The sequence below is a fragment of the Choloepus didactylus genome, chromosome 12 (assembly GCF_015220235.1).
Source record: "Choloepus didactylus isolate mChoDid1 chromosome 12, mChoDid1.pri, whole genome shotgun sequence".
NCBI lineage: Eukaryota > Metazoa > Chordata > Mammalia > Pilosa > Megalonychidae > Choloepus > Choloepus didactylus.
In genome coordinates this window covers 44,529,334-44,556,104 of record NC_051318.1, presented here as the reverse complement: position 1 = coordinate 44,556,104, position 26,771 = coordinate 44,529,334, and the positions used below count along the sequence as shown (strand labels likewise).

Below are 26,771 nucleotides of genomic sequence, written 5' to 3'. Positions count from 1 at the left end.
CACCTATTTTTAATGCCAGGATCTTCAGTTTCCTCAATTATAAAATGACAGCTATAAGATACAGTGCTTCCTAGGAATGTTGTGAGAAGTAACAGTACAACATACAGTAAGCAATCAATATTTGTTAATGATTATTGTTATTAATATAGATAGAAATATTGGTTAACTATGGTTTCAACCATTTATCAGCAATGTAAGAACTTTATTTCCAACTGTATTTTGAAGTAACTGATGAAATTATTTTAAAGAATAGAGAAAATTTCGTGGCCCAAGGAAATAGCTATTCAAAATCACTTTCTAAGCTGTTCCCTTTCATAAATTCAACCTTAATGAAAAGCAGAGGACAATGAAGGGCATATTTTCTTTTTCTAGAACACTCATTAAACAAAAAGTATTTGTTTGACATAAATTAGGCAATCTCAAAATGTGATTTGTATTCAAAGAACAGCTGCTAGAAGTAAATCTAAAAGTAAATGCATGTATGTGTGGGGCTGTCACACACACACACACACACACACACACACACACATATGGAAGAGAGAGAGGATATTTGCCTATGGTGTGGTCATCTATCTCCAATATTTTTTTCACGTTTGTCTTGCTAATGCTAAAGATTACCCTTTAGGGCAGAATGTTTTACTATACCTCTAATATGTTAAGATTGTTTAATAATTTAAATTATTAATAATTGCTTTGCAAATTTCAAATGAGAATGCCTAAGAATCAGTGACATCAAACCTGGAAAATTTTAAGGAGACTTTAAATGTTTTCAGTAATATAGGTTCACCTTATTTAATCAAAATGAGTAGATATATTCAGAGAATCATGTATTATAACATTATCTAAATTTCTACCAGGTTTGTCTGCACTTTCCATTTAGGAATATACTGAATGGTGTAGATAACTGCCCAATTAACTAGCAGTGCACACTTGGAAGTGTGGTTAAGGATCTTTGATCTCTCATACATGTAAAAATGTTGATTGGGGGTATATAAATATCTGGGATAGCATGTATGGAAGAATTACCAAAGCTATCCCAACTCCTGTGTTCCTTTGAAATCAGTTTTCATAAAACCATGCAATTATTTCTGCAGCTCTGGGCATTTTCAGGAAGCATTTAAGTGCAGATCAAGCAAGGTATTCTCACATTTATAGAAATTTTATTCAAAATAAAAATACATTTTATATAAAAATTTGTAATTATATTGGCTAGATTATTTTCATAGGTGTGTCTTTACAATGAGTTATGATGTTAAATGCATACATATGTGTGTGTGTGTGGATAGATATATAATCTTCAAAACTGTATTTTTCTTTTGTATTAGGCGTGCAGAATATTTGTTCCTAAGAACAAAAATACCTATCAGGATGAGTGCATTAATCAAACTTTTCCTTTTTGTAGCAAGACAAGTCAACTTTAAATATTTTACCAAAAGTAGGTCCAAGATAAAAATTAAATGACAAAAATTAGAGAATAATTAATACTGCCTTGTATTTAAGAAACGTAATTTTGGCTTATAAATCAAGGTCACAATCAGGAAATATTTATATGTAACACATTTCCCTAATAAAATTATATGCAATATGTATGATTGCTGTTATTTACTTTCAAGGAAACGGTAATAGTATTTGATGATGATAACATATGGGGTTTGGGAAAGAGAAGGAGCTTTTTGTTCAATGACTTTGTTCATAATTCAAGTCTAAATTGAATATTAAGCAGGTAAAAACAAAATATAGCCTTGCCTGGTTTCTGAAATCTGACTGAATTTAAATTTTAAATAATATTTGAAAATAGTTATAAAATGAAAATAGTCTTAGATTTTCTGGTACTTTTTAAAACATTGCAATTTAAAACATATCTCTAATACTTTAAGCAATGTCATTTTAACTGTTCTTTCTTTACCTGTTGAAAGGTCTGAATTCAAAAATGTTAAGGGATGAAATGTAAAATTAGTTACATGACTGTATAGAGAACAAGAAATCATTACTGTGGCTTTTACAAAATCCTTAATATTTGACTTCCTAGTCTTATGGGCTAAAAACTCAGTCTGGCTTTTCTGGATAAAAATAATGAAAAAAAAATTGTCTTTTTATATTTTCTACTACACAGCATTTGGTGTCATCAGATAGGCCACTGTGTGTGTTTTTTTTTTTTTTTTCGTTTTGTTTTTATTCAATTTTATTGAGATATATTCACATACCATACAATCATCCAAAGTGTACAAACAGTTGTTCACAGTAACATCATATAGTTGTGCAATCATCACCCCAATTTTTTGAACATTCTCCTTGTACCAGAAACAGTAATAATAAGAATAAAAAATGAAAGTAAAAAAGAACACTCAATTCATCCTCCCCTCCCACCGTATTTTTCATTTAATTTATTGTCCCCATTTTTCTACTCATCCGTCCATATACTGGATAGAGGGAGTGTGATCCACAGGGCTTTCACAATCACCCTGTCACCCCTTGTAAGCTACATTGCTATACAATCGTCTTCAAGAGTCAAGGCTACTGGGTTGCAGTTTGATAGTTTCAGGTATTTACTTCTAGCTATTCCAATGCATTAAAACCTAGAAAAGGTTATCTATATAGTGCATAAGAGTGCCCACCAGAGTGACCTCTCGACTCCATTTGGAATCTCTCAACCACTGAAACTTTATTTCATTTCATTTTGCATCCCCCTTTCAGTCAAGAATATATTCTCAATCCCACGATGTCAGATCCAGATTTATCCCTGGGAGTCATATCCCACATTGCCAGGGAGATTTACACCCCTGGGAGTCAGATCCCACGTAGAGGGGAGGGCAGTGAGTTCACCTGCTGAGTTGGGTTAGCTAGAAAGAGAGAGCGGGCCACATCTGAGCAACACAGAGGTGCTTGGGGGAGACTCGTAGTTACAATTACAAGCAGGTTTGGCCTCTCCTTTGCAGTAACGAGCTTCATATGGGCAAGTCCCTAGATAGAGAGCTCGGCACACCAAACTGCCAGTCCTCAATGTTTGTGAGAAATCAGCAACAATCCAGGTGAGGAAGCCTAACACTTCTGCATTTTCCCCCAGCTCCTGAGGGGGGCCCTGCATATATATTTTTATTCTCTGCCCAAATTACTTTGGGATGTATCACTAAGGCACTAATTAATCATCTAATGAACATCATAGTGTCATAAAACATCAAAGCAGCTAACTAATTGCAAAAAAATAAAAGACTTGTGGATTGGAAAAATGTTAGGTATTTGATTTTCTCTTCAGTAGAAGTGTCCTATCTTCTCCCTCAAAGAAAAAAGAATTTAAAACTAACTCTGTCCTAAATTCATTGGGTAATAAATATTTTTACTGTTAAAAAAAAAAGAGGGGGAGGGAGAATATGGAAGTGTTTTCAGCAAGAGATTGAGATCAAAACATTCATATTTTAAAGGATCATTTGGCTTCACTGTGAACAATATCAATAATTAGCACACAGAAACTAGTTAAGCTACTGCAATGTTGTGGGGGAGAAATGGAACTGTGACAAGGGTACTAGTGATCAAGATTAGAACAGGGCATGGATTCAAAGAATTTAAGATATAGAATTGATAGGAAATTATGATTGACTATACATGGATGGAAACACCTATTAAAGAGTAGAGAATAAAAATAGAAGGGTAGAGCTCAGAGCAATGGACATAATGTCCCAAAGAAGACAATTATAGAAGTCATAGTTGAAGGAGAAGCTAAGTTAAGAGGTTTTGGCCCGATGTTACAATTAAGCAGTTTAAGGGGATTCCCTTGATGTCTACATATCACTTTTCTTGTAGATTCGCATATAGGTGGCCAAAGGAACAACTCCATGTTTTCTAAAAGGCCTAGAAAACAGAGAGCAGGTGCCTCTCCTCTTTACCTTTGTGTTTGTCATTGTTCTAGTTTGCTAATGCTGCAGAATGCAAAACACCAGAGATGGATTGGCTTTTATAAAAGGGGGTTTATTTGGTTACATAGTTACAGTCTCAAGGCCATAAAGTGTCCAAGGTAACACATCAGCAATCGGGTACCTTCACTGGAGGATGGCCAATGGCGTCCAGAAAACCTCTGTTAACTGAGAAGGCACGTGGCTGGCGTCTGCTCCAAAGTTCTGGTTTCAAAATGGCTTTCTCCCAGGATGTTCCTCTCTAGCAAGCTTGCTCCTCTTCAAAATGTTACTCACAGCTGCACTGAGTTCCTTCTCTTTGAGTCAGCTCATTTATATGGCTCCACTGATCAAGGCCCACCCTGAATGGGCGGGGCCATGCCTCCATGGGAACATCTCATCAGAGTCATCACCCACAGCTGGGTGGGGCACATTCCAAGCAAATCTAATCAGCACCAAAATGTCTGCCCCACAAGACTATATCAAAGATAATGGCATTTGGGGGACACAATGCATTCAAATTGGCACAGTCATTTCGGGAAATTACTGCAAGATAGTGGTTCCATTCAAAAGGCCTCATTGTTTTTAAGGTAAGGTTTTAAATTCTAATCAAGCACAGACATGCTCTCACTTTCTGTTACTCCAGTTTTAGTCAGGTATTCAAACTTTATCCCCAAGGGATTCATGTAAACCTGTAAGAACTTATTTTGTCAGGTTTGCTTGCACAAATTTCCATACAGTTTGTGTTCATATATTGGGACATTATTTAGTATATCATATTTTTTTCTCTTCATCTAGAACTTAGCACATTATGTAATATATTTAATATTTTATTTTTTTTAAAAAAAGTTGAGAAAATCATTGATACATGAAACAGTACCATGATGAGTTGTGAAGTTCACAACAGCCATTTGTTTTCTGATTCACTTATCAAGGGACCAACATTTGTCTTATTTCTGGACAACAAAACAGACCTGGTAGTGTCCTCCTTTCAAGCTATCAGACAGTGCCCGGTGTTGCAACACCACTTAGACACTTACTGCAAAGTGATGCTTCACCATCATTTAGATCAATATGTCTGTGCTTCTATCCCAGGAGCCAGGGAGAGCAGGAAATTGCTAATTAGTGATAGAGTTTGGAAGACAAAGTGAAGTTCAATTGCCCTATATTCTGAAAAAAAGAGTGCAGTGGTTTCACTTTGATTTTGTGGTTGTGCTAATATTCTTATCCTAAACTACTACTTTTGTTTTCCTTTCTTCTAAAATCACTTCATGGTGTATTACTGTTTTTTTTTTTTCCTTAAAGTTACTTATTTTATTTCATGAGCTTTCAAATTTTACTGCTTTTGACAAACTAAGTTATTTTGATATGTCAGAAATGAATTGAAACACAATATTATTATTGTTTTGATTTACATTGATGCCTTTTATTTTAAAAATGAATCCATCTTAGCATTATTTATATAATATTAACATTTCAGTAGCTTTCTCCTAACACTAACAAAATTTCAATCAAATATTGAAATCACAGTTTCAAAATTTGAGATAAGCAACCTAACATTCATCATTAATTTATCTTAATGGAATATGGCAGGTTTTATTCTGCCAAAACCTATTGTATATAAAATTAATTTAACATTTAATTTCTTTCCAAATCGAACATTTTGCTGAACATATCTTATTATCCATTCCTGTTTTTCCTAATCTATTGCCCAGTCTTATGTTAGGAGAAAACTGAAGCTGACAACAATGACAAGACCTATTTCATTTTCAGTAGTCAGGAAATAAAGTGTTTTCTAAAAGCTAAGGATTAATATGTATATGTATGTATGTGTGTATATATATGTGTGTGTGTGTGTGTGTGTGTGTGTATAAATGTTCTGTTTGAAATGATATCACTCAATTGGATCACGTTAAAGTGCATTTTAAGTGCTCTCTGCATTTATTATTTGCTAATATCAATGCAGCAAAGCAAACTCAAAAAAAGCTTACAATCACTGTACAGTTTCACAAGAAGCCTTGCAGAAAAAAATTGCCTAAGGAGGATAAATAGTATCCTAGGGTCTTGGTGAATGCATTCCTGGGAAGTAGATCTTGAATTCCTGGTGAAGGGGGTCTCATTCCTGGAGGGGTATGCATATTGGCATCGCTTGAGCAGGAGGAAGCCCAACTGGTGGGCCCATGCGTGATTTAATTCCAGGTGGAGAAGCCATAATGTCTGGAGGTGGGGTAGCAGTTCCCTGACCTGGTGGGTACTGTGTTGATCTCCAGCAATGCTGGTAGTAGCAGCAAAGGCAGCAGCTGCTACAATGCCTCTTCCCTGGGAAGTCATAACCTGTTGGAATGGACCCAACCCCTAGGACGGCACCTGGTAATCTAGCAGGAGCCTGGGGAATTGGGATAATAGCTGGTACTCCTTTGCCAGCTGCCATGCCAATGCCAGGCCTCTTGCAGCTCCAACAAGTGGTACCCAAGCAATGCCAGAATCTTTGGGCAGGAGGGGTGGTCCCTCCACAGTCATGAGACCCAAGTTCTCCCCATGCAGCAACAACAGACACAAAAATCTGCTTTTCCTTATTATCTGGTTGCTGGTATTCTTTGGCTTGATCTTCCAGAACTCATCAATCACAGAGGATCAAGTTCCTATGCTCGTCAAAAGTCTGAAAGGTGCCAATGAAGAGTTGGCCATCTTGAGGAAACAACTCATTCTATAGTCAAATATGCTGCAGCATCTTGCTGCTCGTGCCCATAGTCATTGATTGCTTTTCCACCAAATCCAATGTCCACAGTAAAGTTTCTGGATCCTTAAGACCTAAAATAAGGCCACAGATAAAGGTATGATGCAGGCTCTCCTACAAGTAATACAACATGGACAGAAGCTTCAAACAGTAGATGGAGCTCTGGGTTGCTCAGTGAGGCTGTCCTTCTACATTTGACTTGGACTTCTACTTCTGGCTTGTGCTAGTCTGTAGTTTATCTCAGGTGTAAGCAACCCTTGGCCTGCTCCATTGTGCTGCGTCTCTCTGCGAATCACACTAACCTGTGGGGTATCTCTGGCAGCTGCTCCACTCTGCCAAAATGCACTTTTGATACCAATTGCATCACATTTTTATCTAAAAATAAGCAAGCAGATATAATCTTTACAGAGATCATGAAACTATCTTAAAAATATAATTGTCTTTAAGAGAAATATATTTCATACAGCAATAATACCACTGACCCATAATTTTTAGATATGATTCGTACTTTTTTTTCACCTCAACCCTATTCCTGGAGCCAATTTTTAACAATGTATTATTAAAAAAATGCTATTGAAATTAGGGATTCAGTGTGTGTTCTCAAAATATTTTAAATATTGCTGACATTCAGAGTGTGTTTTCTTAACTGGGTGCCCCTGTCCATCATCCATGAATGGGCTTGGATTTATACACCCTCTAAGTTGTGTTCATAATGTTGTTTGTGCAGACAATTTTAGGAAATTGCCTATAACCTATGTTAGATTTTCAAGAGACTCATGATTAATCAAAGAAGATTTTAAGAAGAAAGGAAAAAGGCCATAACCTGAACCTCATCTGGCTCCTACTATGGTGCTGAATTAAGATAGCTTTTTACCTCCTCCAATATCAACAGAAAAATTACATAGGGAAAATACTCGAGGAGAGAGAAAAAACTGAGAAACCCTGGTGTGATAGGTGTTTGAACTGGGAAGTGTGCATGTGGAGGGGGTGTTGTATTCTTGAGGTAGGCTGCAGTCAGACACCTATTTTATCCTCCCACGTCTGCTGTGGGAGGATTCCAGCATTCTAATAATTGGAATGATATTTTTTCTTCTCTCTTCAATTGCTTTGGGATGAATGGTGACTGTCCCCATATCTGAGGCAATTGAGAGTTCTGATCTAGGTGTCCTCAAGAGTAAAATAAAGGTAGAGTAAGAGTCTGTGCTTTTAGAGAATTGAGAGAGAAATATGAGGAAAATTTTCTAATAGTTGCTTCCTTTCCCAGCCTACTCCAAACCTCAAAAATTGGTGAATTTGGAATCTGACAATAGTTTCCTTTTAATGGTCCTTCTCCCAGGGGATTAAGGAGTGATGCTCTGACTTAAGGATCTGTTCTGTGGAATGAGATATCATCAACTATGGATTTTAGGTGTTTGGACTCTATACTCTAGTTCTCATCCACAACGTTTAGTGGCCACATTTCATAATCAGACTAAACACCATCGTAAATTTGGTTCATATGTCAAGACTGATGTTACCAACATTCATAAATAGGGTATGAAAAAGCATATTACTTCCATAAAGAGATTTTCAAGGGAGCACAGGGCAGGCCCTCCAAACAAGTCAAAAACTCCTTGAGAGAGCAACAGGAAGACTGGCTTGGTGTTTTATGGTGGTTACGGAGTGGGACCAAGGTAAGGGTTTCCCATTGCAGACAGGGGCTTACATGGTTTGAAACTCCTGCTAGTGCTAAATGAGGAAACAGCCAGGATTTCTTATCAGTTGTCCAAGATGTGAGGGAGAAAGTCAGGTGAGGCTTAAAAGCTTTCAGTAGTCAAACATCAAACTTTTTATTAGAGTAACCCACCCCCTAAGCACATTGGTCTTGTGAAGGAATGAGGTCTGATCTTTACCATATAAGCTGGGTCTCAGAGTATTTGAGACAAATATGAGTTAACTGAGCAAAATCATGAGACATTTGAGAGGAGTAATAATTTCAAATGAAAAGCAACATACAGAGTTACTGATTCCATCAGAAACCGAACTATGAGAAGGGCGGATTAGTCCATTTAAATTTGTGTAATAAATATAAAAAATAACAGATAAAGTGAAGATACCAGAAATATTAAATAAAATTAGAATACAAGGAAAAGGACCAAGAATAAATATGACTTATGTGAGTAAATTAAGAATATAATTGATAAGATATAGAGCAAAATCGGTAAATCAGGAAAAGAAAATTAAGGAAATATCCCAGAAGAAATAAGGGAAGAACAAAGAAATAGTGGAATATGGAAGGACTATTCAAAAATGAATCTGGGAAATAATTATACTTATGGAGAAAACTTGTATCCCTACTTCACAACATGTATTGAAACCCAAAAGATAATTCAGTATGCTTAAAAATTATATGTTAAAAACACAACTTTAAAATTCTTTGATTAAAAAAATGTAGATGAACATCCATTGGGATACTGAAATATTAGGTTACCCTGGAATAAGATAATTTCATATAACTAGCAATATATTAGTATTAATGATACATAAAGGACTCCTGAAAATAAATAAGAAAATGGCAACAACTCAATAGAAAACTGACAAAAGACATAACTAGATATTTCATGGAAGTAGAAACATATATGATCAACAAATATATGATGATATTCAACATTATTGCTCATAAAAATTCTAATCAAGATGTCAATATTATGTCATTTTTTCCAACTACTGTGAGGAATAAAAGTTGGGAATAAAAGTGTTGTAGGGAATGCAAATATGTAGTTTCTTTATATATTGCTAGTGGGAGCACACATTTATGAAACCACTTTGTAAAATAGTTTAGTGTTATTTCCTAAACAATCAAAAGTCAAATATATATGTTCTCTAAAGCCCAGAACACTTTGAAATATATTGAAGAGCAGTGCTTGCATATGTATACTCAGAAATTTGGACAACAATATTCATAGTAGTGCTGTTCACAATGGAATTTGAAATATCTGTCACCAGGAGAGTAGATTAAACAACAAGTCAAAACGTAAGTCAAAACAAATGAAATACAATGATATACAACCATGGATTTATTTTGGCAATATAATATTAAGGGAAAAAAGTATGTTCTTAAATATTGCATGCAGCATGAAATATTTTTTTATAAATTTTTATATAAACATCTAAAATAAAGTACACCCATACATTATAAGGTGTGTATGTGTGTGTGTGTATACACACACACACACACACAAAGAAGAGCAAAAAAAGGACAAATGCAAGATTCCCAGGTTGTCTCAGGTTGTAAAACAGAGGGATAGATAGGGAAGGAACCATTTTGTTTGATTGTGCTGTTTTGTTTCAGTTGCTGAGAATTTGTGGATTCAAATTTCATTAAAAATTGCTAAATAGATAATCGCATAGACAGAGGCTACAAATAGACAAATGTTGAAAATATGTAATTCACAAAGGCATATGTTGCTCCAATTATTGCCTTTTGAGGTTAAAATAAATGATTACAATCTTGCCTGTTTTTTTTCCTGTTTTATTTTGTTTTCAGTATGACCGAACATTGACTTCATTAACTCATATACTGTACACCTAGCACTAAATAGTTCTTTATTCTATACTAAATCCTATTATATATTAATGTATTTTGAAATTACTTGAAATTTATTTCTACAGAACACAAAGGGATTAATAAAGATGTGTCCAAACTCTACTACACATTATACAACTGAGAGTGGTTAGCTGCTTTGAACTGAAACATACAAATCTTATTTGGAACAGCAATATATTTTTAGAACCCATTATACTCCTAATATTCAAAAGAATAAACTTCATACACTAAACAGATTTATCCTTGCCTTTCTTTCCCAAGAATTTTGTTAGTAACTCTCATTACCCACATTTTAACATTTATTCTATGTTTGACCTTGCCAAAGCACAACTCTAAATATGATGATTATGAAAGTTACATATGCCTTGAACTTGTAGCCTGCAAAGCTTTTATTCCATAATCTGACAAGTAATTCTGATAATAAATTTTGTTGGTATAATTTTCCACTAAGAAATCACCCTTATTTCATTTTAAATCATGGGTTCTCTGACCTGCCACTTTCCATTGATCCAAAACAATAATAATATAGCTAGGATTTACATAACTTTCTTAAGATAGCTCAAATCATTTTACCATGATTTTTTGTTTCTTTTTCTCCTTTTTCAGCTGCCAGCAGGCTAAATAGAGAGATTGTTTAGGTAACGTATTTGATTAAGCAATAGTAGAAATGGGACAAGAGCCCACTTTATACATTTCATACTATTATTCATCATAATTTATTCATTAATTCCATCACGTATTGCAGAGAATTTACTATGTGCCAGACACTATTCCATGCAATGATGCTGGTGATTCTTTCTAATAGGTGGGGCAATAAAAAAATGAACAAAAAAATATAAAAAACTAGATACTCCTAAGATAAAAGTATGATTGCATAATGAGTGAATGGAGCTACCTTATTCTGGGTGTTCAGAGAACCATCTGGAGAAGATGGCATTTGAGCTAATATGTAAATCATTGGAAGGGAATCAAAGGAAGAGCCATTTGGAAAATGAGGGAAGAGCATTCCAGGTATAAGTAATACTTGTGCAAAATTCCTAGCCTGGAAATGAGCTTGGGGTGCTGGAGAACCCTGTATGTGAAGGGAAAAGTGGCATTTAGTTGGCCAGAAAGAAGATAGTGTGAGAAGTGGTTGATGATAAATGCCTACATTTAGTTACCTTTTTCAGAAGTAGTTAACAAATTGAAGTAGGTTTTTTATGAACTCCAGTTCAAGTAATTTGTAGTTCTATGATATTCAGTGTTCTTTAAAACTATATGCTATACTGAAATTCGAAGAGAAATTCACCTTGAAAACTAAATCTCTCAGTGGTTTTGTGGTTTGTTTACAACATAACTGTTTTAAAGACTGGGAAATCATAATTCAATATTCAAATATATTTTTATGAAGTTAAAAAATAAAGAGTTCCATAACCTTATTAGACTTGAAGTAATCTAAAGAAATTTCCTCTGACTCCATAATGTTGAAACCTAAGAACACTGCTTCCCCTGCTGTCTCTCAAGTTTTATTACCTTTCCCCTACTTACCATCAGCTGGAGAAGGAGTGCCCTTCCTTGCTTGTCATTGCTGCTTACAGACCATTTCTTTTACAATCTTAGTAGATCGCTTGCCCCTTTGAGGCACATGTCATCAGATTATACCATTAGGAGCCCCTCATTTTTTTAGTCCACACTGTCTTCCCCATGACTCTCCTTCATTTACTAAAGGTACCTGCCTTACTTTCTTTCTCTCCACCACTATTTCTGTTCCCTTGTTGATAATTTCAGTACCCATCTAAGTGATCAATGAAGTACCCCAACTTTGCCATTCTTTGTCCTCTGTTCTTATCAGCCACTACTTAATGGGCATATAACAGACCTTGTCATTACCAAAAAGAACCCATACTCAAAATTTCAATTTCAAGCACTCAGTCACTAACCTTCACCTCCTTCATTCTACCTATAATACCCTAAGTGAAAAACTATTTTTTCATCCATTGATTGACCCTACCATCTTTTCACTATAAGTCATTTTCCTTGAACCTCAATTTCCTTGAACCTCAATTTCCTCGTTATTTGGCTTGGATTCATGCTCTGTCTTTATGATCAGTACCTCTGTGTACACAACTCTCTTGCCCCTCTTTCTTATCAAGATTCCTGCTTGGCAAAACTCAAGCTCTATTTAAATGCAGCTTCTACCTACCAGAGCTTTCCTCTTAAAATAGATCAACTGCCCTTGCTCTCTTCCAAAGTCCTACCTAAAGAGAAACACTAGCTATTTCATTAATTTGTTCATTTCTTTCACAAATATTTAAGACTATGCATACTTCTAGTTTCATGATATTTTTTGGCTCAGAGTTAATAATAAACTCATTTTAAAAAAGAAAAAAGAAGAAAAAGAAGAAGAAAGGCTTTTAATGATAACATGTTCTGATGGTAGTATTTGTACCCTGTTATCCTGTTGTTGTTTAATTTTCCTTGGCATTCTCCCAGTTCTCTAGAGCATGTAGGTTACATCACTTAGATACATAACTGTATACTACAGGGAAAACACATTGACATTTTAGTTAGTGTAATAATTACAAATAATTCATGTACATATCTTCTAATTTCACCCATGGTTACTCTATATAGTAACACACACATATACAATTTTATCATAATATATACCCTATATATTATATTATATTTACATATAGTATGTGTAATATGAGAGATTTTTTCCAGATTCACTCACAGACACAATATTTTACATAATCACAATGTTCAATGGATCCAGGCTCTCCTGTTATTGGTTAGTACTTGTTCCTCTCTAAACGCATGGATACAAATATACTTAATGAAACATATTTGTAATATCCTTATTTACTTGTATGTACCCAGTCACATCCAGTTAGCCTTTTCTTTTTCATTGATCCACAGCCTGCAACAGAAGCTATGCAGAGTGACTTTGTTAGGACACCTGTGCCCACCCTGCCCACCCACTGCACCAAGTAGGAATTAGAAATTTGAAGAGCTGTAGGAAAGGAGATGCTGCAGTTATTCTCTGCTTCTACAAACCTCCCATTAAGAAGAGTTCCTCTAATTTTGAGACAATTGTCTATGAACAGAGAGACTTAGTTAGCTTAACTTTTCATAATAGTGGAGTCATCATTTAAGTGAAGATTTTACAGTAAAAACACATTTTTCTTAAGGCCATTGTTTTGGTTTGCTAAAGCTGCCAGAATGCAGTATACCAGAAATAGGTTGGCTTCTTTCTATGGGGATTTATTAGCTTGCAAATTTACAGTTCTAAGGCCATGGAAATGTCAAAATTAAGGTATCAAGATGTAGACACCTTCTTTGAGGAAGGCCAGTGTCATCTGGGGTTCCTCTGTTTCATGGGAAGGCACTTGGTGATGTTTGCTGGCTCTTCTCTCCTGGTTCTTGTTTCAATGGCTGTCTTCAAAATGTGTCTGGGCATTTCTTTTTCTCTCTTAGCTTCTTTCAGCTCTGAGCTCTCTCCAAAATGTCTCTGCCTTTTATCCTCTCATAAAGGACTCCAGTCAGGGGATTAAGACCCACCTTGAATGGGCAGGGTCACATCTCCATGGAAACAGCCTAATTAGAAGGTCCCATCCACAATAGGTCTGCCCTACAAGTTTGGATTAAAATAACATAGGCTTTTCTGGGATACGTAATAGATTCAAACCAGCACAGCCATCAAGGCTATCAGTCTTCAAGATCTATAAAACACATGTAGCCCTCTCAAAAAATTAGGAATTGTGAGAGATGTTTAGCTTTATTATGTACAGTCACTGAAACTCAGTTGGTATGTCAAAATGGGTCATTGTGACGTGGGTCTTTTCATAACTGCCTGCATTCGAGAGGGTGTGGGTGCTGTAAGAGCACTCGGAGATGATCTGTTCCAATTACATCTCCTTTGACTTGTGGGGAAATGGAGGTCTGGAGAGGTTGGTAATTATCTGATATCCCTGAATGAAGCAGTAAGTAGCAGAGCTGGGTCTTCTAACTCACATTCTGAACACTTATCAAGGCACAACTTATCTTCAGATACTCTCAGGACATTTGTCAGAATGCTGTTACTTCAGTATGGTAGTGGATATTTAAAATCTTTAGCTTTCCTATATCCAACAACACATTTAGAGCCTGAGAAAATGAAAGTATGAAATTATCATTTACAGAGATGGGGAAAATTGAGACTGGAGCAATTTCTTAAACTCTAATCCAGTATATCATTAGCACTTCATTGTGGAAAGTAAACAAATAGTGTATAGTACAAGGGTCTCCAAAATGAATGCCTATGAGGCAGAGCAGTTACATAAAAGGGTCAGGTGAGTTTTGTCTAAAGTTACATGAAAATTCAAACTCAGCCTTAGCACTGGGGAAACAACAGAGAGTGGTAGGGACTGGGGAGCTCTTGTTCTGTTTGAGGGGATAGCTGTTATTCAGTTCTAGGAGAGGATAGCCATGTTGGAATAAAGGCAATGCCACTGAATCTGCCATTTTTCCAGAGAATAAATATCTTTAATTTTTAAGGCAATGTTTGCTAATTCAAATAAAAGAAAATCACAATGAAAGTTAAAAAAAAAAAATGTTGGTCACAAGTTAGTAATCTGTTGGAATAGAAAACTCTTAATTAGTCCTGGGATCAGAAGACTCAAGTATACAAGTTACACCCAAGCAAGGTATACTGCTGGATAACCACCTTAGGTCAGTCCTTTTACCTGTCCCTGAGACTCAGACTTGGTCTCCTATTATTAGAAAAAAAAAAAAAAGATTATAAACTCTAAGTTTCTTGAAAGACTATATAGGTCTATATCTTGATAGAGAGCCAGCAATACAAGGGGAACAGAGCTGGCATGTTTATACAACACATGATCAGAGTGAGGGTTAAATGTCTTCCTGCTTTCAACCCTCTGCCTAATACCAGACCAGTGTCTAATGGGAAGTGAATTTTGGGTCTTAAGTGGGTAGGTTCAGAGGATCAACCGCAACAGTGCACCTGAGTGATGAGATGTGAACCGCCAAGGAGCAAGGTGATGTTGCTGGCTTTTAGGAGAGGAAGACTGGGAAAAATAGGGTGCCGATCATATATCAATAAGCTGAATACAAATATCTGACTCAAGAAAATCTCAGCAGATTATAGAATTATATCTAATGACCAGTGGATAAGCTGGCAAGAAAAATGATACTTCTTAAGATTTCAAGTTGGCATTACCATTCCTAGGTTGACTGATAACATAAAAACTCATGATCTATGTTGATAAACTTGTGTAATGTAAACATAAAATTCCAAGGTTTAAATTCAATCTTTGTATATTTTGATATAGACATTAGGCACATTTATTCCTGTAGAGCCAGATTCCTCAGTCATGATATTAGGAAAAAAATAATAACTTCATTAACTTTTCAGCTTGAGGCAAAGTAATGGAGAAAACTTAAATAAGCTCCTGCCATTCATTTCATCTTCTCACTTATCCTTTCTGTGATAGTTTTATTTGTTTTGGTAACTTCAAATTGTTGTTATAAATGTATTTGTGAGTTGTGTATGCAATTCATGGTTGTCTTTTTATTATATTGTAAAAACTGTTTCTTTTTTAACTATATCTAGTACATAGGTAATAACACTGTACAGAGCAGGTATTGTACTGAAGGAAGTTAGAAGTCAAGGCGAATTTGAAGAAGCACTAGAAATGAAACCTATTATTAAGTATTAAAGGATCCTTTGGTCTTGCTCAGATGTGACCAGAAAGAGGCTATTACGAGTCTTCTCAGGCTCCATTGAGGGAGGCAAATGTAAGTTTCACAAACTAGGGCAAGAAAATTACCTTTTGTAAAGAGAGGAACTGACCGTTTCAGTCACTAGTTTGAGTTGTAAAAGAGGGTTACATGTCCTCCTTTTGTGAGCACTGTCACTAACAATTTTTCCTCTGCTTTTGAAAATTCAAGTCATTCACAGTGGCAGAGGAATGGATTTTGATGGTCATTTGATTTCACTCATCACCAGAGAACTAAGTGCAACTCTTACAAGATGTTAAGAACTTCCAGGAAACGTTTTTCCATGGGCTTGAAAATCCACTGCACAGAATTTAAATTTCTCTTCAGGTTAAACAAAGCTCTGTGTTTCCTAGAGGAAGAAGACTGCAAGATATTCCTTTAATTCTGGTTCTTTGTTAAGAACCAGAATTCCATTGCTTCCATTTCTGGCCAAGATGGAGTAGCAGGGGTCCAGATGTAACTATCTGCCTTAAGCAACTAGAAAAGTGGACAGTATGTATGAAAAAATGCTTTCAGACATTGGGAAAAAAGGCAGAGAGAAGGGAAAATAACAAGGTAAGGCCTCCAAGTGCCTCAGTTCACTGACCGGAGATTCTAGGGCATTATACAGAGATTGGGAACCTAGTAGAACCTGTCAGCTGCACTGAATAGAGAAAGCAGAGATCAGAGTTCAGGGATGTCAAGATGGCGAGAATTTGCGGGGCAGAGTACCAGAGGGGGGAAATCACACAGAGAGAGCACTCTGAAGAGGATGTCCCCTCAAGCCTTTGGTTCAGTATTGATTTGCACATGCGTTAGAGGTAAATTCCCAGAGCTGGAGAATAAGAACACCAGAAAAGAATAAATTGTACAATTCGCTCGGGGCTTAGAATAGTTCCTGTTCCCATAAGCTATACTGGAAACCTTGTAATAAATACATGGGCTATTTGGTAGAATTTTCAGAATGTTACTGCCTTATCAATGGAGTTAAATTAGTGTAGACTAAAGCTGCTCTGAACCTGCCCTAATAAACCTTAAAAGCAAGCCTTGAAAAAGCATCCAACTGATCTCAGTAATTTAATTTCATGCCAGAACAAAGTCCAACACTCTCTTTAAAAACATAACAAAATCTAGCAACTGACAGCATAAAATTTACCATATCCAGTATCCAATTAAAAATTTCTAGGCAAGCAAAAGGCAGAAAAAATTTCCTCCATCATCAGGAAATAAATGAATCAATAAAAGCAGATTCATAACTGACAAAAATTATGGAACTAGTAGACAAAAAAAATAAAACAGTGATTATAAATATTCTCCATATGTTCAAGAGAGCAGAGGAAAATATAAGTAAGACCATGAGAGAAATGGAAGGTATAAAAAAGAGTTAAGAAGTTCTTTATTAAGCTTACAAATTTTAAATTGAAAATCTATTTCCAGTGTACTTTAGAAATTGGGAAAACTGTGAAATTCAGAAGACTGCATGGTTAATCGTCTGCAAAGATACCCTAGAGAGTTTGCTACAATGTAGACTCAGTCATCTTTTGCTCTCCAGTGGGGAGGACCACACGATGTGTTTAGTTAAGTGCTCAATATTTCCTGAAGGAATTCCCAAACTGGCTTTGAGTTGTTTCTGACTATAATAAGGTGTGAACTTGGTTTACAAATGTTGTTTTCCTAATTTTAATAAATTGTAGAGGGCATGTTTAGAGTTTGAGCTTATGATACATTTCAACACTTGATATTCAACATCGATTTGAAAATGTCCCTCTTTAAAATCTTGCCAGTAAAATAGCATTGATCCTAAGTAAGTTTATAACCGTCTTACTATAAGTTTAATGCTCCTTTTGTTTATCCCCAGTCAAGTCTGCGAGAGTATGGAATAAGCAATTGGAACGCTGCCCATTTTTTTCTTTCCGTACACAGTTTAAAGAGATTCCTTTAACTTTTTCCCCATGTCATAGATAGTGAAATATTGACATAAAATAAAGTATATTTTATAAGCATAATACATAAGTATATTTTAAAAGAAAACTTTGCTTTGTAATTCTTACTTTAAAATGATGTATACAGTGGCAAGATTCCCTGTGTTCCTGTTCTTGTCCGGTTTCTCTACTCTATTTCTTTTCTATGATCTGGAAAAATTTCCACTTGAAAATTTTTTACTAATTTGGTTTTCATTTCTTAAGGACGCATACCTTGCAGTAGTGGATCTTCATGCATAACTTTTAGAGACATGGGCAAACATGACTAATGGCAAACTACCATAAAGTTAACATTGTTGCATCATTAAGAGTTTTCATGCAGTTCTTCACATTTTGAGTGTGCTAATAGATGTTAAAACATCTTTTTATAAGGTTAACTCTGGTTTTCTTTATTTTAAATGTAATGTCTGAGCAGATATACTCTCGTTTGAGAGCTATATTTGACTTTTCAATTCAAAGTTACGGCCACCAATGTTTACAGCTACTGCTGTTCTATTAAATATTTGTCAGAGAGAAAGAGAGAAGATTACTATTTCCATATGCTACCTTCCGTACATTCAGGCGACACCTAAGAAAAAAATGTCACTTAGGCATCAACACAAATTTCAGTTTTTGATTGAAAATCTGAGAGTATTATAATCCAGACATTGACATTAGCACCTCAAGACTAGGGTATATATCATAGAAATGAATACAATTGTGCCATTTGAAAGTAAGACCAAGGATTTAGAACTGACATATTGCAAAGATATTTCATTTTCAGTTTACTTGGTATACTTTCAGCATTGTTGCCTAGATTTATTTCATTTCATAGCCTTTAGTTTAGAACTTCTCTACATTGACTCATCACTTTACACCCATTTCAGGAAAGGACAGTTATAATCATAACCCATTGGATTTTTTTTTACCATATTTCATCACAAGGCATGCAAAACAAACAAACAAACAAAACAACCAAATTCAAAATGGGAAAAAGGAAAGTCACATCAATCAAAACTCTCAAGCAAAGAATTGACATAAGGCTATCTGCCTTCAAGCAATGGAGAGAGGGTGCTTTCACAACTATGAAACTAAATCTACCCTAGATCCCATGTGACTTGTTAAACAATTTTGTCATATCACATACAAACCATGTTTAACTTTAAACAGCATGACACATTCATTAAGAGTGATGCTGAGAATGTCATTTCATTGACATGTTGCCTTTATGAAGAAGTAGCATTCTATGAAAACACAAGTTCTCTGTGAAGAATTTGCATTTTGAGGAATATGCTTATCAATATCCTCAGCAGCTAAAGCGCTGTGTTATTTTACCTTTTGTCTGTCTAAACTCCTGTCACTTTCTACCTGTCTCATAATTTTGGTGATATACATCTGAGGTTGATAAGGGATATTTTGGTCTCACCACATCACAGTTAGTGATAATGCTGTTTTTCTCTTTTGAAAATTGTTACCATTTTTTACTCCAGCCTCAAGATTCTCAAACTCTAGATTTATAATTTGATCTCATTGGATTAACAGAATGTTTTGACATGAAGAATTTAGGAGAAGAATTTTATATTCTTTCAAAAGGCTGAAATCTGAATGATAAAGCTAACTAGAGCCATGCGTACACATTTTGAAGCGAAAATTCCCTTTGGTTTTTGAATTAGATGAACCAATTATTGGCTTTCTGTTAATGTTTTCTATGTAAGAGAAGAAAAACTGTCTTGGAGTGTTACAGTCATACATGAACCTATTGCATTGTCTCCTCTCATCCTGTATTTTGTCATACTGGTATTTTGCAAGGTAAAATAGGGATTCATTCACAAAACAAATTCATGAAAATAAGATTTGCTGAACACTTAATATTTGCAAGGCACTGGGCTATGTCTGAGGTGATAATGATAAGCAAGACGCAATCTCTGACCTCACAAAGATTATAAGTAGTTACAAAGATAAGATAGTTAAGTATTAGCAGCTAATATGATAACTGTCATGCCATCACTGCATCTTTTGAGCTGTATGCTTTCATTGTTGCTGCATCTCCTTTGATACCCACCATCATACTACGTTGAGCAGAGTGTGCGCTCAATAAACGAAGGCTGAATGAATGAAACTGTGGATATTAGTCCTACAAACTAGTCCAGAAACAATGCTTTATGAGTCTTGAGCTTTCACCCAATGAATCTCAATAAAAATGAATTAAGAGCAGTGCTAATACCAAATCTCAGACTTTCCCATCATAAAAAGTCTTGCAGTTTAATGCATAATCACTTGTCATTAACATTTCATTTCCTTATCTTTTGCCAGTGTTGTATTATACATAGTAATTAGAATTGATTTTTTATAGCATAATTTCACAAGATACTAAAATAAGTACTCTACTAAAGGCCAAAAAAAAAAAAAAAATAAGATTTATGGTCCAATTTCAAATGTAAATTCTGTAATTCTATTAAAGAAAATCAACAAATACTTAATAATTCCATGTAGTATGGTGCTCATATTGCATTGTCCTATCAATGTTCATAGATGGGTTCTTTTTAAAGACCATTGTAGTAAGTGCTCCCTAGATGACTACTTCTCCACTGCTCCAGAATCATTAAAATATTTCAAATTTAAGGCTCACTATTTAGAACTTCAGATTCCTAGTGTCACCTATTGCTATTTAAAATGTCAATATATTTATATAATTACAAATGCCATTTCTGAAAATGGAGAATTTAGCCAAGTGCTGGGAAATTAGTTTGTTTACAACCAACTCAGAAATTCATATAAAATATCTGTGAGGAATCGACCTTGCAGCTAGACTGCAATTTGAAACAGTTTGGTGAAATGTGCAGGCCTAGCTTCAAGGCCAATTCCTCATGGACATTGTTTTGCGGGAGCTCAATAAACCTGTTTTTTGCTAGTCCATTCTGACAGTGCCTGTTCTTTCTTGGTTCATGGATTTCAGCAGGAGAACTGCATTGTTCACCTCCTGAGCTTTGGCAGCAATTTATTTTCCATAAAATGGTCAATAGATTTATAGTTTCTGAGTTGTAAAATTCACAGGAAACTATTACCTTGGAATTACTCTCAGATGGGATAAGGGAGCCTGTTAGGGTAGCAAAGTTGATAATTCCTTAAGGTGGGCTGGAAATTCCTCTCGCTTAATTTTCTTTACAACCCAGAAATTAGTAGTTTGATTTAAACATTTGAAGATATGAAAGAACAGAAAAAAATTGCCATATCCATCATCTCTACCAAACATTCTGTTACATAGACAATGAAAGATAGAAAATTAACTCAGGAAGTCATTTCTTTAATGATTTTTAAAAAACATTGTCCATTTACCAATGAAATATTATTCAGAAGTTATGTCTTACCATTTGAGAAAACAGCTAACTGTCCATAATATATTATGTATTTCCTCAGTATTTTTCCCCAGAAGAGTTTAATTTTTTTTTAATATGTACTTTATGTGATTCATTTATAATAGTTTCTTGGGAAATTCAGATTTCTTTCCATGCAACACACCTAACATTTCAGAATTAATGTTTTTGGTATAAGCTTCCTTGGTGCTTTTCATCACCAAAAGCTAGTTAGCATTTTATTTCTTTGCCTTTTTTTTTTCCTTCATTAATTGTGAACTGTGAATGTGGTAGGCAGGATTTTGGCCCCCAGAATCTTTGCCCTGGTGTTAGGCCTGTATAGTTTGCATTGCATCACCAAAGGGACATTGCAGGTAGAATTAAAGCTATGAACCTTAAAATGGGATGATTATACTGGATTTTCTGTGTGGACCCAATGTAATTATATTACCTTTACAAGTAGAAGAGGAAGCCAGAAGAGTGGTCAAGAGATGGGGTGGAGGAAGAGACAGGAGAGATTTGAAATATGAAAGGGACTCTACCTGTCAGGGCTGGCTTTGGAGATGGAGGAAGAAGCAAAGAGCCAAGGAATTAGGTGGCCTCTAGACGCTGGGAGTGCCTCTCAGCTGACAGCCAGCAAAGAAATGGGGAGACTCAGTTCTATAATCACAAGGAACTGAATTCTGCCACCAACCTGAAAGGGCAGGAAAGGGATCCCCCTTTAGGGCCTCCAGAGAGGAACCCAGCTCTGCCAACACCTTGGTTCTGGCCTTGTGAGATCAGACTTATCCAGCTGAGTATACTGGCCTTCTGAGCCATGGAAACAATGAGATGGCAATGGGTATTCTTCTAACTGGTAAATCTGTAGTAATTTGTTATAGCAGCAATAGAAAATTAAAATAGGGTATCTTCTCTTCAATTTTTTGAAACACCAGATTACAATCTTCTAGCTAAAAGTTTATCTTCTGTGAAATAGTATACTTTTTTCTAAGTTTTTCAAAATGTGAAAAAGTGAAAGTGTATTCGATGGATATTTTAAAAATGAAAACAACCCTCACTCTCCAAATAAAAAAATCAATTGTTTACTAGCTTTTTTTATTATCTTTCTATGATATCGGCAATTCCCCCCTCCCAATTAAATAAAATCCCTTCAAGTGAAACTAAGACTGAATGGTGACATATTCAAAGTAGAAGTCAGAAAATTATTTTTTTTAAATTTGTTGGCTTACACTGCCTCTTACTGGGTGTATTTGAGGTGACAATTATTCCACTAAGTACCATGTGCCAATTATGCAATATTGTCATTGACCTTATTGCTTGTCTGTCTTAATAGCAGGAGTTTGTTTTTTGTAACGAAGATATTTGTATTGAGAGACAGAAAACCTAAAAAGAAGAAATATGTTTAAGCATTGTCATCCTAGGTACTATGCTGTAAATCTCAGGTTAAAAGATCTCTTTAGTTATTATCTGAGCTAGGTAAATTTAATGAAACATTTCACTTACTATTTTTGTGCCACTATTATATTATAGAACAAGGAAAAAAGTCCATAATTAGAACACATTTCATGCTCCATTCTTTTGAAGTCTGTGGTTTATTCCTATTAATTATAACTCTTTGAAATAGTTTGCAACCAGAATACTTACATTATTTATTTTACAATGTAAATAGTAAAGAAACATTAGTTCTAAATTCTGAGCCCCCTATTTAAATATATTCTCTTGACCCCCGTTTGTAAGGTCAATATACTTGGTATGAGTAATCCCTCAGTATAACTTTCTCCACGCTTCACATAGATTACAATGCAACTGACTAAGTCAACAGATGAATAGCTGTAACAAGTTTTAATGTGTTAAAGTAAAACATGTACACACATACATACACACATATGTAGAGAGAATGAAAAATAGTATATTAAATGTATTAATGTAAAAATAGGAAAATGTATAAAATTTGTCACCCTAAGGTGTACTGCATTTAATATTCTATGTCACAGATTTCCATGTAATTTATATCAATACTTCTCTATAAGCTATATTTTATGTTCTCTCTGCAGAAACAAATGTCGGCCATTCACCACTGAACCACTAAAACCTGTAAATCCTATAAACAGTTACCAACTCTCTTGCTATTCTCTTTCCCCCACAATGATTGTAAGTGCTTGCATGAGAAGCCCAGGGCCAACTCTTCCATCTGTGGGTCCAAACTTCTTAGGAATCTTGATCTTCATGTTGTTTTCTGGTAGATGCTTAATTCATGTTCTGTGATTATAAATCTCTTTCTTTCTGCCTTGCAGGCATTCATATCCCTGATGCTATTCTGTTGTTGAACATATCTCATGCAAAAGATTCTTTTAAAATACAGCATGAAGGTTATGAAGGTGAAATTCTATACATCACAAAGTCCATTCTGATGAAGTGTTCAATGTAGAAAAACGATGATCAAATCCAGTTAGTTTCATTTTGCTGTTTCTAAAAGGGGTGCATCCCACCACAACTAACCAAGGTCACAATAATGCTTCTTCATCTGATTAACAGTGAAGGAAGGAGAACAGTTCATTTCATTGAACTGATAAATAATTCATAATAATATGATTGGTGTGGCATTGCTGAATATAGTTAATAAAGTGCCATTCATATTTTTTGCTATTATTCAATAATTCCATTAATTCTACAGCACACTGCTTTGACCTTGGTTTGCAGTTTTCCTATAAATGAATCAAAACCCTGAGCTTCTACTTGAATTTTACTCATTTTTTTTAAAGCCCTACTAGTTACAATAGAATCAAGTTTGGTAATTCTTTCTTTAACAACAACAACAACAACAACAACAACAACAAAAAGCCAAAGCAAACAAACAAGAAAACTATGCTATCAATTCAATACTTATTTATTATAGGACTACTATAAGCCAATAGGAAGCTTCAAGAATAGAATAACATTTTTTGCTATGAGTTCAAGTTCCTTATTAACTGAATATACCACACCTTAGATTGAATGAAAATTAATTAAGAGTTCTCTTACCAGTGGTATCCTGGTAAGGTTACTGGTTGAGGGGTGAGGAAGGACTCTAACTTAGAGCACTTGCTAATTTCAATGGTGTAAATACTTCCATCATGTCAAATTTCAAACTACTGACGATGTCACTGCATTACTGCTTACTAAGAGAGATACACAATTGACTCTTATGAGCAAGTAAGAGCCTCCTGCTGCACACACACAAAATGCTGTAATTCTAGTAGTTTCTGCACTGTGAAATTCTGTAGACCAGAGCTTCTAAAACTTTAATGTGCAAACAAATCACCCAAACATGATTATTTTAAATACAGATTCTTGTGCAGGTGAGGCCTGAGATTTGGCACTTTTAACACATTCCCAGAGGATACCAAACTGCTGGTTAAGGAACCACATTTCAAGTAGAAAGAGTCTATGACATTGGTTTCAAAACTTTAGCATGTATCAGAATTACTTTGGGACTTACAAAAACACAAATTTCTGAACCCCAGTCTCAGAGTTTCTGATTCAGGATATCTCGGGTGTAGCCCAAGAATTTTCATTTCTCAGAAGTTAATAGGTATTCCTGGTGCTGCTGATTCTGACCTTGAGAACTGTCTGGTCTAAAGAGACCTCAGAACCCTGAAGAACTTTGCTTTTTAAGTTAAGGAATAACTAGATAGAGAACAATTAGAGTTTAAAATAAAATGGCTGGTTGTTTTTCTTCACCCCATTATTCCTCCATAGACATAGAATGACAACCCCTAGTGGTTGGAGCAGTATGCTATGTCCTGTGGGGAGTGACAATAGACTTTAAAGAGACTGTTATTTATCTTTGGGAAGTTTGCAATTTATAATAGGCTATGTCAGAAACAAATGACTGCAATGTAAAAGATACATAAGAAAATTCATCAATACTGAAATGTATTTATGTAAGTATTGAGTAAAGGGAGATGAAAAAAATAGAGAAAGTTCAAAATGTGTGTTACCTAGAGATTTGGTTCACATAAGCCAGACATATCTATTAAAGTTCTGTGGGGAATATGGAGTTTAATATTGAGTCCCAGGGAGTAGATGCTTTCAGTTGAAACTGGAAGAATTTTCAATGGCGAATGCAGTTTACAATTATGAAGTCACTATTAGGAGTTTGAAGATTTTTCATAAGGTGTCATCAAATTAAGGTTCATAAAGGCTGATGGAAGTATATTGTTTCAGGAATTGAAAACAAGCTTTGTGAGACCATGGCATTTTAGCCTTATTTAATGACAAGAACTGTCAAACCTGTTAATTAAATGATAACTATCAGACTTTCTTCTCCGTAGTAAAATGAAGACCACCCAAATAAGAACAAACAGAGGCTATTTATTCAGGAAATCAGCCACCATCACAGACTTAAAGTCAGGCAGGAGAGCGAGGCAGCTGTATGTTGAAAAAAAAGGGAAACTCGGGTTGGTGATTGTTGAGAGAAGTTGAAGATGGGCCAACAAGGAGTGGGGCATCTTATAAGATTGATTTGGGGAGCATATTTGGTTTTCTTTGATTATTCCCAGGTTGAAACTGGGGGGGAAATAAGGAAGCTAGCAGTGATTGACCAATATATGACCATTTTGGGTTGTGGGTAAGAGTTTTTATGTCAGAAGATGATCTGGCCATTGCTAGAAGTTGAAAGAGGTTCACCAATTCATGGAGAGCAGAAATTCATCTTTTTCTTGGTGTATCATCATGCCAATCATCTGAAGAGTGAGTACTACCAAAATGCATTTTTCACTATGGATAGAATGCAATCAACCAATATCATGACCACTATGACAAAATCAAGAACAATTAATAGTCCCTGTAAGATGCTTCAGAACCAGGAATTCCAATTGTCCAACCCAGGCCAAGTAAACAAATTCCATATCCCATGAGAGACAAGTAGTTTTTTCCTTAAGGCAAAGTATAAACTGTTCCAAGACAGCAAGAAGTATTAGCAATGACACATGCCACCATGACTAGCCAAAAAGAAATCTAGAGCAATGTAACTGTTCATTACTGCTTGTACTGATCAGTTGAGAGTGAACTGTGTTCTATCAAGGGCAGGTGAGGTATTAATAACTTTTGACACAGTTAGAGATAGGTTTCTTAGAGTCTTCTATTTGTTTATTTCCCACAATTAGGAACATTGCTTTGATTGTTGAATGTATAATGAATCACTAATTCTACCAGATATTCCAGGTAAATCCAGGCCTTATAGAATCAGGGTCTCTGCAGACAATCAAATCTCAAAATACTATTCAGAAATTGCACAAGATGTTGGTCTAAGACAAACAGGCCAGGCTTCCTAGCCACAAAGGAAAGAGTATCTAGTAGAGGCACAGATATGTCTGGCTTATTTGAACCAAATCTCTAGGTAACACACATTTTAAACTTCCTCTATTTCTTTCATCTCGCTTTACTCAGTAGAGTATCTAGAGTATCCAGGAAAAAAAAAAAAGAGTTTTCCATGATATTATTTCAAAACCAAGGCTTTACAACAGT

The 26,771-nt window shown here is 35.3% G+C and overlaps 1 protein-coding gene and 1 pseudogene across 2 annotated transcripts in view; one reads left to right on the top strand and one right to left on the bottom strand.

Annotated features, from left to right (window-relative positions):
- GPC5 (glypican 5) overlaps positions 1 to 26,771 on the top strand; it is a 1,661,658-nt gene that overhangs the window by 1,123,961 nt on the left and 510,926 nt on the right. The gene's annotated exons all lie outside the window — the stretch shown is intronic.
- On the bottom strand, positions 5,944 to 6,642 carry LOC119506982 (annotated as a pseudogene).